Source organism: Lonchura striata, chromosome 27, assembly GCF_050655825.1.
Source record: "Lonchura striata isolate lonStrDom1 chromosome 27, ASM5065582v1, whole genome shotgun sequence".
NCBI classification, from domain to species: domain Eukaryota; kingdom Metazoa; phylum Chordata; class Aves; order Passeriformes; family Estrildidae; genus Lonchura; species Lonchura striata.
The window spans coordinates 2,930,404-2,944,851 of NC_140729.1; positions in this window are offsets into that span (position 1 = coordinate 2,930,404).

Consider the following 14,448-nt stretch of genomic DNA (forward strand, 5'->3'; position numbering starts at 1 on the left):
GTGTTGCATTTACCTCAAACAATAACGCCTAATTGCTCTTTTAATGTCATGAATAAGAGCTAATTAGGAGTCATTGCATATTCCCTGTGGGCCAGCTTCTCCCAGGTGCTTTCCACAGCAATTCCCAGCTCAGTGGAACTCACTGAGGGTTGCAGGCCTGGGAAAGGAACACTCTCCTGCATGTGAGAAATGGCAGGCACAGGCTCTACCCTTGCTGACAGGTTTTCTCTGTAAGTCTAAACAACACAAAATAGGTAACAAATATATCAAGGTGTGGAGTGACATATGATGTCTTTGTTTCTATCTCAGCTGTCGATTCTTTACCATCTGCCAGGACGTGTCCTGACGGCCCCCCCACATTATCTGGAAAAAGCCATCCCAGATCCTATTACCATGAAAGGAAACAGTGGTTGTGTGTGCAATGGAAACTCCCTCTGGGCTGCCCAGGGCACATTGCCATTAGCCAGCGAGCCCAGCTGCAGGGTGGGGGTGATGCCACCCCATTTAATCCCCTCCTTTCCACACCAAGACACAGAGATGGACAGCACAGCCCAGCAGAGCCGCTGCAGAGGGGAAGAGGTGGCAACGGAGGCAGCTGGGCGAAGGGAAGGACAAGGGGAGTGACTTTGTATTGTCCCTCTCCAGGCTCCAAACTGAGCAGTGAAGTCAAATATTGCTGTGCCAGTCAGACCCTCCAGCTGCCCCACTGGTGGCCCCATATCAGGGCCACTCTGGGCTACTCCTCTCCTCTCCTCTCCTCTCCTCTCCTCTCCTCTCCTCTCCTCTCCTCTCCTCTCCTCTCCTCTCCTCTCCTCTCCTCTCCTCTCCTCTCCTCTCCTCTCCTCTCCTCTCCTCTCCTCTCCTCTCCTCTCCTCTCCTCTCCTCTCCTCTCCTCTCCTCTCCTCTCCTCTCCTCTCCTCTCCGAATGTAGAACAGGGAGATGTTCCTCCATTTGGCCCAGGTCCTGAGTGGTTTGCAGAGCTTCAGGTGAGGTCCCAGCCCTGAGTCCTTGATGCTTCATGAGCCACCTCCACCAGTGGGGGCCACGAGGGCACAGAGCTGCTCCTCAGCAGGGCCCTGCTCTGCCTGTTTCGGCACAGGGTGTGCCAAGGAGATCCCCTCACAGAGTGACTCCCGAGGAGTCAGCGCTGCTGACACAGCCAGTCCTTAGCTCTGCTGCTCATCCGAGTGGCCAGCAGCGTGGGGCAATGGGGCTCTCTCTGCTGCGTTCAGGGATCACGGGCCATGAGATGGTCTCTCCACAATTGTTGAAGCTCTTCCCCCCAGTCCCCCTGCAGCTGCTCATCCTCATGGCCACCCAGGCACTGTGACAGCCCCACGCACTGCCAGCCCAGCCCAGGCTGAGCACGGCCTCTCTGCTGCCACATCTGAACCAGGAGGACACTGAACACATTGTGATCACCAGTCTGGTCTCCAAGGGCTGGCTCAGCCCTCCTGCCCCTGCCTGGGCATGAGGGACTCATTCCAGCAAGCTCAGCACTGAGCAGTTTGGCTCCCTGTGGGCTGTCTCTGGTGACATCCTAGGTGACATCCTAACCCATACAGGCCAGCCTGGGCTCAGGCAAGTGACAGTGTGCAGAACCAAGACCAGACCTGGGGATTCCCTTGTCCAGAGCCCAAGGGACAAGCTGCTCTGATGCTGTGTGGAACCAAGGCTCTCCCTATGAATCTCCCCCAGCTGCAGAGATGGGACCAGAGTCACTTTGGCAGGCAGAAGGACAGATGGACACACCTCAGGGCTTGTTTATTCAGAGAGAATAATATTTTTATGTCTGAGCAGAGCCAAATTCTCAAGCCACCAGGAGTTGCTTGAGCTCTAACTCCATGACAAACTCCAACCTTTGGAGTTTCCCACGTTAGCTTTTCAGCATCTGTCTTCCAGGTAGCAGCAGCTCTTGCATTTTCTCATGTCTCATCCTTCGGTGTGGCAATACCATCACACCCTGTCTGCTCACTCTTCTCCCCTCACTGAGCAGGGCAGAGCTGGCAGGGAGCCACGTGAACATTCTGCTGACTTTGGGCAACAAAGAGCGGCTCCCACATTCATCCTGCACCCACACCCGCTGCAGCCCCAGGGCAAGGTCTTCATCCAGATGGGAATCCCAGCTTGGGACACCTGTGACGGTGGTGGTGGGGTGAGGCAGGTATCAGCATTGGCCTGGGGACAGTTGTGCTCACAGACAGGAATCATGATTTAAACCCCACTCTGGGGTGAGGCCAGTCACACCAAAGGACCCCAGGGGGATGTGACAAACCTACGGGTGGTGACAGGGACTCCACCAGCCCTGTGACTCTTCCACAGGAGCCTCTGCTGGCATTAAGTGCCCTCCTGCAACCAGGCCTTGTCCTGGCCCCATGCTGACCCTTCCCAGCAGCACAGCCCCGATGACCAGGAGGATGGACAGGAGCAAAGGGAACAGCCCCCACAGACTGTGATTTCCAGCTCCCACAGACTGTGATTTCCAGCTCCCACAGACTGTGATTTTCCCTCAGGGAAACCCTCTCCTTGCTGAGAGCCTAGCTCTGGTCTCAGGCCCCTCTGGAAGAGGTCTGTGGTCTGGCCCCGCAGGTAGGACGTGCTGTGTGTTCCGGATCCCTCCTGCCCTCTGTCTCCCTTGCTCCTCGAGGGCTGAGGGCTGTGCAGGTGTTGCCTGTGAGGCTGCACCATGGCCTTGGTGCAGCAGGGCCTTGTCACCTTGTGCACTTGAGGGGACGACAGGGCCATGTTCCCAGGAGGCCGCCACAGCTGCTGGGAGGGGAAGGGGCTGCCCAGCCCTGGTGCTCAGGAGATGTACCCCAGAGCAGTCCCTGTAACCAGGCTGTGCTGTCACTTCCCACAGGATGGTAATTACTTGGCTGCTCATTAATCTGTACTTGGCAGGGAGTTTTATGAAGTCATTAACAAGACTGAAACAGTCAGTGCCTACCAGAGGCCTCTGGCAATAAACCTGCCCCATCCCTCCGTGGCTCTCCCCAAGGACCTGAGCCCCCACCCTCAGCCCTGCTAAAGCCCCTCTCGAGACCCCATTCCCACTGCTGCTCCCTCACCATGTCCACGGCACTCCTGGCCAAGGGCCACTGCTCCACCCTGGAGCTCTAATGACACTAATGATTTTCTGAACACGAGTTGGGAGCGCAGAGCCAAGGCCCATCAGCCGTGTCTGGCAGGAGGCGATGGCTTGCCTGGGCCTGGCACACGCTGGCCCCGCTCTCGCCCGGAGCGCGGCGGATTCTCTGATACGTGACAGTAATTACATGCTGCAGCTCCTTAAGCAGCTTTGCCTCTGTTATTATTCTGTTAATCCGAACCCCTGGCTCAGCCCAGTGCTGCAGGACCAGCGGATGCTTGGGATAAACTCTGTATTCTGCTCGGGAGATGGATGCGTTTCTGCACCTCCAGGGCTGGGCAGAAACTCTTGGGCAGAACCGAATGGTGAGAGCCCTGGTGGTGCCAATGGTCCTGATGGTCCTCATGCCCCAGTGTCCCACTGATCCTGGTGGTGCCAATGGTCCTGATGGTCCTCGTGCCCCAGTGTCCCACTGATCCTGGTGGTGCTGATGGTGTCATGCCCCAGTGTCCTGGTGGTCTGGGTGTCCTGATGGTTCTGGTGGTACCTATGGTCCCAGTGGTCCCCATGCCCTGGTGGCTCGGTAGTCCCGGTGTCCCGGTGGTGCTGGTGGTCCCAATGCCTCAGCGATGCTGGTGCCCCTCACCCGCGGGAGCCCCGGGTGTGATCAGACTGCAGCTGGGCATCGGGGCTGGGACCTGCCCTGGGCAACGGTGCTGGGATCCCACTCTGGGCTGTGGGCCGGGACAGTGGGACCCGGTGGGACCCCTGGGGAGCGGGGGGATCCGAGAGGGCCCGGTGATACCGGGAGACCGGTGGGGCCGGGAGGATCCGAGGCTCCCGGAGGTACTGGAGGGTACTGGAGGAGTCGAGGGTAGCCCGTGGGGCCGGGAGGATCCGGGGGTCCCGGGGGGAGCGGGCGGGACGACAACAAACGCCTCCCGGTAGCGCCGGGCGTGCCCGGGGGCGCCATCGCTGCGCACGGGCGCCCCCTGCTGGCAGCGGCAGGGCCGGCGGGACGGGGCGGGGCGCGGCGGGGACGGGAACGGGGACGGGGACGGGGACGGGGACGGGGACAGGGCGGGAGTGTGGGGCAGTTCCGCGGTGCTCAGGGAGGTACTGAATGTGCAGGGGTTACTGGGGTGTGCAGGGTGTGTAAAGGTGCCCTGTGGGCAGCCGCTCCCTGCCCGCAGCCTGCCCGCGCTGTCCCCCCGCCCCAGCAGCTCCTCAGCCCCCCTCAGCCCCGGTGCCGGTGCCGCAGAGCCGTGGCCGCGGTCGGAGCCGCCGCACGGCCGGGGCGGGCGCTGAGCCAGCGCCTGAGTCCGGCCGGGCAGAGCCGGGCGGAGAGGGGAGGAGAAGAGCGTGAGCGGGTGTGTGAGGTGTGTAAGGTGAGCACACTCGTGTGTTCGCCTGTCGTGCGCAGTTCTGACGCGCACCCGAAGCTGCTCCGCACACACGGGCTACGGGGAGAGCCCCTCTGGCACCGGGCACTGCCGGGGAACACGGGCCCTGGCAGCGTAGACTCTGCTCCAGCCCCGTGCCTGTGACCGACCCCCAGGAGCACAGCACAAGGCTGCGAGCCCGGCCGTGGTATGAGGGAGCTGTGCAGGGCTCCTTCCCGACTGATTCCCCTGGGGTTGCCCCCAGCAGGATCACCCCGAGCCCCTGGCCCCCAGATGCCACTGAGCACTGCTCCAGCTCCATCTCCTGCTCCAGCTCCAGCTGCACCGGCTCCCCTGAGATGGGTCAGACTCTGTCAGACCTGTGCAATGGCCCTCAGTTTTGACAGCCCCATGAGCCAAGACCCTTCAGAATCTACTGGCCCACAGCTGCCAGGAACATGTGATGGTGTCCCACGGATGATGCCCGTGGAACTGGTCAGGGTGAGGGACAGCGGGGGCACAGACCAGACCAGCAGTGCCCTGCATGCTCAGACCCCTCACAGAGCCTGGGAGGCACCTTTCTCCTGGGTCTGCTGAGACCCTGGGATTGGGACACTGCTGGGATGAAGGCAAGGCGGTGTCCCTTGGGAGAGAGCAGTGTCTGGCCATTCAGTCACCCCATGGCATGTCCAGGCTGGAGAACATGGAGCCCCACACCTGCATAAGGCCAGTGGTGTGCACCCACCCCGACTGCGGGTGCTCCCCTCCACATCGTCTGCCTCGCTGTCCCCGCGGTCCCCGTGAGTCATGGGATGCATTCCTGGGGCAGGAGGGGACATGTGCGCTGCAGGGACACGCCGGTGCGTCATCCCCTCGCTCCCATGCCCGGGGCCGGGGCGGCCCAGCTCCAAGCTGAAACTTGTCTGGCGGTAATTACAGGGGAGATGAGGACTTCAGAGGATTTACATTCCTTTTGGGCCACACCTGGGAAAGAACTTTCACCATCAGCCAGTTCCTGAGAAATAACTTTCCACCTGCGTGGCCCAGCCACAGCCCTGCCCAGGGAGCCCAGTGGGACTGGGGGGCTCCTGCCAGCCCCATTTTGGCTTTGTCTCTCTGCAGAGAGCCCCAAACCCCCTCCTGCTGTTCCCAGAGCTCCTGCAGGCCATGGTGCTGGTGCCTTCTTTCCCTGTGAGGGGTTGGTGCAGCTCAGTGCCCAGCATGGCTGGGGTCTGACCACCTTTCCCTGGGGGTCAGAGTGGGTGGTTGTGGTGACTGGAAGCTGGGGGTGGGGGGGATTGCACCAGTGTCCCCAAGAGATTGGAACCACACGGGTGGCCAGTCAGGCCCTTCAATTGGTGCCTTGTCAGGAGGCCCTTCACCTTTGGTTTGGCTAGGGACAGCTGCCCAGTGACTGCCTGGGACCCAGGGCTTTGTGAGGAACTGGGGGACTTGGGGGACATGTGAGGCTCACTGGGTGAGGTGACATATCTGCTCAGAGCATTTCTGTCACCCCCAGCCAACACACAGCCTTCCCAAATTACAGCAGAGCTGGACCCACTGAGCCCCTTGGACACATTCTGTTCATCCCAGGTGCTTTTACCTGGGAAAGAGCTGAGATCCCCCCATTCCTGAGCTCTCCCTGTTGCCCATGAACATGGAGAGACACAGGCAGCCAGTTCCTGATCCAGCTTTGCCAGAGCCTCCTGCCTCCTCCTCCAGCCGCTGCAGTGTTTCCCATCCCATGCCGGTGACCCCGCTGTGGGATTGCTGGGAGGCTGGGACTGCTCTCCTGGCCTTGGCCCAGCTGTGGCAGGGACGTGAGCCCTGACCACCGCAGCTCTGTGCCTGGTGCCGTGGCTCACTGGCAGCACCAGGGACACGGGTGACCCCAGCCAGGCCAGTGTGGCACATGGCACAGTGTGGCACTGCCAGCAGCAGCTGCTCCGTGTCCTGGGCCTGGGAGTCGAGCTGCATGCGTGGGGTGTGGGTCCTATGGCCAGGGCTGCCCCACATTCACACTGTGGGTCCTGCCTGTGTCCCCTCTCCATGTCCCTCGCCCTGCGGATGGGGCACTGGCACACCAGCCCTGTGGGGGCTCAGAGCATTGTCTTTGCAGGGTCCCGGGGCTCCCAGCAAGGCAAGAGGGACCATTTCAGCCTCCAGCACACCCCAGGAGCTGCTGGGAACAGGCGGCGTCAGCAGAGCACCAAGTCCAAAGTGTTTTGCAAGCAGAAGGGCGCGGGTGGTTTCCTTATTTGGCGCGGCGGCGGAGCGGCACACCTGGCTGGGGCACACCTGGCTGGGGCACACCTGGCTGGGGCACACCTGGCTGCGGGCACCGCCTGGCAGCGCCCGCGAGGGCGGCGGCGCTGACGCGGGGATGGGAACGCGGGCAGGACCCGCCTCGCTAATCACAGCCCAGCGCTGGGCGTGGGGACAAGCCGCGGCAGGGACGCGGCCCCGGCGGCCAAAACAACGCCGGTGACACGCCTGCAGCTCGGCTCAGCTCAGCCTGCAGCCCAGCACCCCCAGCCCGGGGGTCTCCTGGCCTGGGGCTGCCTGCTGGGGGCTGCTGGCAGCCTCTGTTCCCTGGGCTGTTTTTGTTTCCAGCCAGGCTGGCAGACTCAGGAAGAGCCCTGAGCATGGGGAGGCTGTGGTGGGGAGTTTATTCCTGCTCCTGGTTCAGGAGTGAAGGAAAAAAGAGAAATGCAACCAAGAGTGTGCCCTGGAGCAGGGGGACAGTTGGGGAGCCAGGCAGTGCCCACTTCTGATCTCAACCTTACAGGGTTTGAACACCTAGCCCAGGCTGGCAAGAACCTGCTGGAGGCTTGGGAGGTTCAGGGCCGATATTAGCCTTGGCACCCCAATCCTGGGCTTCAGGGCCAATATTAGCCTTGGCACCCCAGTTCTGGGCTTCCCTGTGCCCCTAAAATCCACTTGATCTGCCAGCCCTTCCTGCCCCATGCCAGTTCAACCGCTGTGGCTCTGCCTGTGGCAAGTGCAGGACTGAGCCTGTGGCACAAGCACAGCAAAATCTGCAGCAGGCTGAAAGGCTCCATCTTGACCTGGTTTTCCCAGGGAGCTCCATGCCAGGGGGTGAGTGCAGTGGCTGCCGGGAGGGCCACGAACACGGCAGCTGTTCCATGGAAATGCCTCTGCTTAGGGGTCCCTGCCATCCCATGACCAAAAGAAGGGGCTGTTGCCGAGTGGTTTTACAGCTGCAGCCCCAAGGCAGTGCCTGCTGAGGTTTCCCTGTCCCCCTGCCAGGCTGGCACTTGCTGGTTACTGAGATAAGGTGACCAGGCAGCTCTGGGACAAACACACTGCTCCTGCACCTTCGGGGAGCCATGGCAGCAAACACGAGCTGAGGCTCTGAAGGACCTTGAGCACCCCAGGGGCTGATATCCCCTTGAGTGTCCTCTGCCACTGCAACTTGTGCCCTTCCTGGGCCAGCCTGTCCCAGTGCCTGTCTGGGCTTTGGGAACGGGGCCACTGGGACCCCAGAGTGTGGCCATCCCACCCCCCCCCCCACCCCCTGCTCCCAGCTCCAACTCCCGACCTGGCAAGGGAGTGCCATGGCCAAATGTTTTGTAAGAGGCAAATCCCTGCAGTGCCAGCATCATGCCAGGACGGGCAGCTGGGGCTGGGCTGGCAGCGTGCAGGAGGGAGCGCTGGCCCGCGGCCCGTGTTTGGCCCTCGGGGAGTTGGTGTAGGCAGGGATGAGTGTGCCTGGCCGCGGGGCAGGGAGGGGCCGGGCTGCGGCTGGAGCTGCGTGGGGATGTGCTCACACCCCGCGCAGGTTTTGCCTCGTAAGTGAAATACGAGCTGGAGTGAGGCAGGTGCTGACCAAGGTGTTTGGCCTGACCCGCCCCTCTCTCTGCTCGAGTCAGCAGAGTGGGGACAGTTCTGCCCTGTGCTCATCATTCCTGCTGCTGTTACCCCAAAAATCTCCTGGCCCTTATCCCCCGCTCAGCAGGAGCTGGATTCAGCCTGGTGTCCATCCCTGTCCCACCAGGACAGGATCAAACGGCTGAGCTGTTTGGCAGCCAGGCTGGTTCCCCTGGCTGAGCTGAGGGGCACAGGGGCAGGGCACAGCGGGCACTGATTCTCCAGGCGGGGCAGGGGCTGCTCCTCTCATGGGCCTCGCAGCCCCTGGACACAAAGAGCTGCTCAGAAAGGCTTCTTCCCTCTGCCCTTGCTGTGCCAGGACAGGGGACTCTGCTGTGATCCCCATTGTGCCAGGCAGCATTGGTAGTGGATGTCAGGGCACCTGGGAGGAGAGTCTCCCTGAGCTTCCCAGTGCATGCAGGTTTTTCCCATTGCTGGGCACCCAGCATGGCAGGAAAGGGCCCAGATGCACCCATCCTGTGTCCAAAGACTACCAATTCTGGTGCTGGTGATGAGCTGGCACGTGCCAGGAGCCCAGCTCAGAAAGGCCCTGCCTGGCACACAAGATTCCAGCACAGGGATCTGGGGTGGGAGCGCGGCACAGAGGTTTATCCCAGGGTCTCTCCATAACCCAAATTCTCTCTCTGGCATGGTGCAGGGAATTCTCTCCAGAATGGAGGGGACTTGCTTGGCTCAGGCAGAGTGGAAGGGAAAGATGAAAGCAGGGGGCAGCAGGGCAGGACAGCTGCATTGCCCTGCCCAGATGGATCACAGAATCATGGAGTCCCAGAAGGGATTTGGTTGGAAGGGAAGCTCATCCAGTGCCACCCCTGCCATGGGCAGGGACACCTTCCACTAGATGTGGTTGCTGTAAGCCCCATTCAACCTGGCCTTGAACACTTCCAGGAATGGACATTGAGAATGGGTGGAGCAGGGCTGGAGCCACACAGGGCAGCAGTGGGAGATGAGCTGTGTCTCCAGCTGGACCCTGTGTCCCTGTCTGCTCCTTGGCTGTGCTGGCTGACTGGATTTGCTGCAGCAAGGGACCTGGGGGAGCTGAGCCCGGCACCTTTGCTCCTTTCTGTGGCACTGGAGCAGTTCTGCATCCCATTGCCCAAGTGTGACAAACTACAGCAGAGCAGGACGTGTCTGGCATGTGCAAACAGGCTGTGTGGGGCTGACAGGCAGAGCTGCTGTCAGGGATTGTCCGTGCTCACGGCACAGCCCCGTGCCGAGGCTCTGAGTCAGCCCTGGCGGTGCCTGGTGCTGACAGCTCCTGAATCCACCAGGAGTCAGGATGAAAATCCTGTCATGGCTGTGCCTGTCCCTCTCCCAGCTGCTCAAGCTGCCCTCAATGCCTGGTCTGGGCCCTTCCACTGCAGGAAACCTTCTGGACCTGCTGCCTGTCACCTGGCAGGGGCAAATGTTTCCCAGTGGTTCTGAGGGTGTCTGATGGAGAGCAGAGCCACTGCCCTGAGCTGCTCCCACCCTTCCTGGTCTTTGTGATCCCTGTTCCCGTGTCAGGTTTGCTCCAGGCTGATGCCAAGGCCCCAGCTGAGGGCTGGGGCTTTCGGACCCCAGTGACCCCCACAGGGTGGATGTTTATTTGATTTATTTGATACATTCCCTGCGATGTGAGCACCGAGTGATGTCTGCACAGGGCATCGACCCTGGCCAGGGGAATCCCCATGGGTAGAGGAGAGAGCCCATGGAATGACCCAGGATCTGGAGGAAAACCATGGCATCTCCAAGATCCTGGAGAACCTCCCTGAGAGAATTCCCCAGCACCGGCCTGGAGGGACTGAGCCGCTCCATCGCTGCTGCACAGGAGCCGGCAGGAGCGGCTGTGCGGGCTGAGCCGGGTCCCTGCCCGCTCACCTGCCCCAGCTCTGCTCCTGCTCACCTGCAGCAGCGGCACCGGCGGGCTCAGCCTGTGCTTGGAGCTCTCCTGGCACCTCGCGGAGAGCAGCGGTGTCACAGGAGGGAGGGAGGGAGGGAGGAACCCTGCCAGGGGAAGCAGGAGCTGAGCAGTGCGAGGGAGGGTGAATACCCTTAAACGCAGTGATTGTAACACACCCGCGGCCACGTCGGTGCCTGGAGGTCACTGGGTTGACAGGAATCAGGATGTGCCCACGGCTGGCCCTTGCTGCCCCGCAGCGTGTGGGACCCTCTGAATGTGTCACACCGTGTCCAGGGGTGTCCCGAGTGTCCCAGAGCTGGGACACAGAGAGGATCCCACGGCTGGGACACAGCGAGCATCCCACAGCTGGGACACAATGAGCATCCCACATCTGGAGCACAGAGAGCATCCCACAGCTGGGGCACAGCGAGCATCTCACATCTGGAGCACAGAGAGCATCTCACATCTGGAACACAGAGAGCATCCCACAGCTGGGGCACAGCGAGGATGCCACAGCTGGGATACAGAGAGGATCCCAGAGCTGGGACACAGCGAGCGTCCCGCATACCCCGACTGTGGGGGTGCAGCGGGGTGTTCAACAACACTCCGGGGTCTGCAAATCTGGGTTGTAATGCCAGGAATAGCTGTGTAAAGAAAGGGAACGTAGGATTTGCTCAGGGAATCCCCGCACTGCCTCTGGCCCCGTGGCAGCCGGGCTCACCCTGCTGCTCTTTCCAGGAGCAGGTTAATCACCAGGGCTGACGCCTGTCAATGCTGCCCGCGCTGATTAATGGGATCAAATATCCGTCAAACATCCAGCTCATCCCGAATCCCCGTCCTGCAGTCACACAGAGGCTGCAGGAAGGATGTTGGAGGAGAAAAGCTGGTTTCTAGGAATGTCCCAGCCCGGAGGGCATTGCTGAGCTGCGGCAGAAGCAGTAAAGCCGAATGCCAGGATGATTCCTTCCATTCTGCGGCACTTCCCAGGCGGACTGGGGGTGGCACCAAGACCCCCCACCACAGAGGACGGGGTGAAATGGCCTTGCAGGACCCAACAAGGAGAGAGACCTGCAGTAAACACGGGCTGGTCACCCACCAAGAGCCCCAGGGCTGCTGCTGCAGGACCCCCACAGTGTCTCACAATCACCCTGGCTCTCCGGGTCTGTCTGCACACACGCAGGGCTACAGGGGAGCTTTTCCCCGATCCCCGGGACTGGCAGGGGCACCGCTGCCGGCTAGACCCTGCCCTCACCACCGGGACGTTTCCTTGTCGCAGGGCCGCTAGTGCCAGGCGCTGCCAAGAGGCACAGCGGTCCCCAGGAGCACCCCCAGTGCCTTCCAGTGAGTGTGACAGCACAGGTGTCACAGGACACAGGCGGCTCTGGGCTCCCTCCGCTCCTCCATGGGCTGAACAGCCTCTGCCAGCTCCCCTGGCACGGCCACGGCCCCACGCACCGCGGGGAGCCCCGCACAGCCCGGGGGCACAGACTGGGCTGTGCCCGGCGCTGGGTACGAGCAGCTCGGAGCTGCTCCTGCCGGAGACCGGCATTGCCACCTCGTGGGGAGCCGGGAGCGGCGCCGCCCCGGGCAGGACGGCCCGGGACCGGCACGCACCGACGGGCGCGGGGCTGGAGGGCGCAGGGACCCAGCAAACGCCGCTCATGACTGCTGGTGCCGGCTCCGAATCCTGCTCACAGCAAAAATGGGATGCTAACACTTCCCTGGGAGCAGTGATGGGTTCAGCTCTGGTGTTTGACACTCGCTCGCCTCTTCTGGCATCACCAAAGGCTCTGGGGACCCAGTGGCGAGGACACGTTCAGGATGTGTTGTGTGGACTGTGCAAATCAGAAGTGACACTGATAAATCGACTCTCTGGGGTGTCCCAGCTCAGCAGTGGGGCCAGTCTGCCCAGAGCTGCATCAGACTGAAGGTACTGATGGCTCTGCTCCAGTGTTTGGTGTTGAATGTGAAGAGCAGCCCTTTGGCTGCAGTGAGGATTTGGAAATGCCTCCAGCAGAAAGATGGAGTGCAAACCTCTAATTGCTTCTCCTGTCTGGCTACTCCACCGTGCGGCTGGTAGAGACTTCCTTCTCTGGGAGAGGAGGAAAATCTGATCAGAAAAAAGAGGAGAGGGAAGAACCATCTGCTTGTTTATGGTGGTCATGGAGCAAATCCATATTCTTATGAAAATTTCAGCCAGTTCTCCAGCTGATCTGTCGCACACAGAAGAGACAGATGCCTCAGAGACACACAAGCACAGCAACGCAAACAATTCCCTCTGCCCGGTGCAAGAGAAATCATTTGCCTTTATCTTAAATAAAAACCCCCAAGAATGATGCAACATCCGACCCATGTGGCATCTGCCAGAGCTGCAGATGGTGGCACAGCCAGCTGCCAATAACCTGTCAAACCCACAGCAGGGCAGAACACCTACACAGGGAGCTGGGGCTGCAGGGGATCCAAGGGGAGTGAGGAGCCCCAGACACTGATCCTGGATCCCAGATCCTCAGCCCAGCAGCTCCAGGCCTCCCTGGGCTGATGCTCCTGCTCCATGTGCAGCTCTGACCCTCTCCCAGAGGAGAGCTCAGGCTCTGTCTGGATCTGCGTGCCTTTTGACCCCATTAATTGTCAGGGATTTACTGTTCCTGGAGTCTCGGGGTATTTTTAGCACCCCTGCCATGTCTCTGAGTGGGATGTGATGTTCCTGTGGCAGCAGCCCCCGTGCTGGCTGAGCCACAGCAGGGACACCCCCTCAGTTTGGGGGTTTATCCATGGGAAAGCCGTGGAATGGCCGTGTTTAGCAGCTCAGTCCTAACACTGCCAGCCAGGCTGCAGGCCCAAAACCAGGAGTCAGGAACAGGATTAGAGCTGAGATCACCAGCTCCCACTGAGCCTGGCCCGGGCCCCTTTGGGCTCACTGCCCTGCTGAGCAGGACAGGGACTGCCCCTTGCCAAACCCCGTGCCTGGGGTGTGCTGACCCCCCAGGAGCTAGGGTGGGACGGGGCAGCGCTGAGGCCAGACAGCAAAAGGAACCAAGCTCACCCTGCACAGGCTGAGCTGAGGCCAGGAAGTGCCAGGGGATTGATTTCACTCATTTAAAGAGAAAAACCTTCCTTTCCTGTCAGATTCAGACACCTCCAGCGCTTCTCTCCGGCAGCAGAGCCCCGGAGCTGCGTGAGCATCTCCCTGCCAGCAGCCTGGGAAGAGCAGCCTGCTCCCTGCCTGCACCTCCTGCGTGCTGCAGGTGCCAGCGGGGCCAGCCAGCGACAAACCCCGGGAACAAACCCACAGCCACAGCTCCCAGTGTGAAAAACGCCCATTTTAGGGTTGGCTTTTCGCAAATGTTACAATGGATATTATGTGTGTAATGTTAGAAAGTTGTGCGGTATTAATTCTCTTAAGTAGTGTGTTAAATATAGTTTTAGGTTCCAACATAATGTTAAAATAGAGACTATGTTTGTGGGGGGAGGATTTTTTTTTAGGAAAGAGACACTCACTTCAAGGAACAGCTAAATCTTCCAAATAAATTTATGGTTTTCTTATCAGAAGAAGCTAATTGTTTCAGGCCTCACTCAGACTCGAAGACGCCTTGGGATTAATGGAAATAGTCGATATACGACAGACAGAGTTCTTGTTTTAAATAGAATGTATGCATAACCATGAAGAATATATGAATATGCAACAGGCTATTGCTTTTAAGGTTATTCCTTTGTTCACAAGAGATGCTCTTCATGACTTAGTGTCCGAGAGCATACGGACATCCATAATTCTTTGCTTTTTATTGTCCTGTAGTCATCCTAACTCTAAATGTTATCACTTTAATTGTATTACTATGTTTATAACCCTTTTATTATTATTAAACTTTTAAAAATTTTAAAAACCAAGTGATGGGCGTTTTTCACACCTGGGAGCTCTGGGCAGCCGTGCTGGGGGGATGTGATGGACGCGGGGCTGGGAAGGGGCAAATCCCAGCTCCTGCAGCCATCCCAGGGAGATGGTCACCTCGGGCGGACAATGGGCGGCCAGCGAGGGGCCAGCAGCAAAGGGCATCGGCCTTTTGAGGGTGCCGGGGGGACACTGAGAGAGTTAAAGGAGATTTTAGGGAAGTGGAGGAGGGGTTGGGGCACCCCGGGACTCGCAGGGAAGTTCGGGGGTCCCAGAGAGGTTCTGGGGGCACAGCAAGGG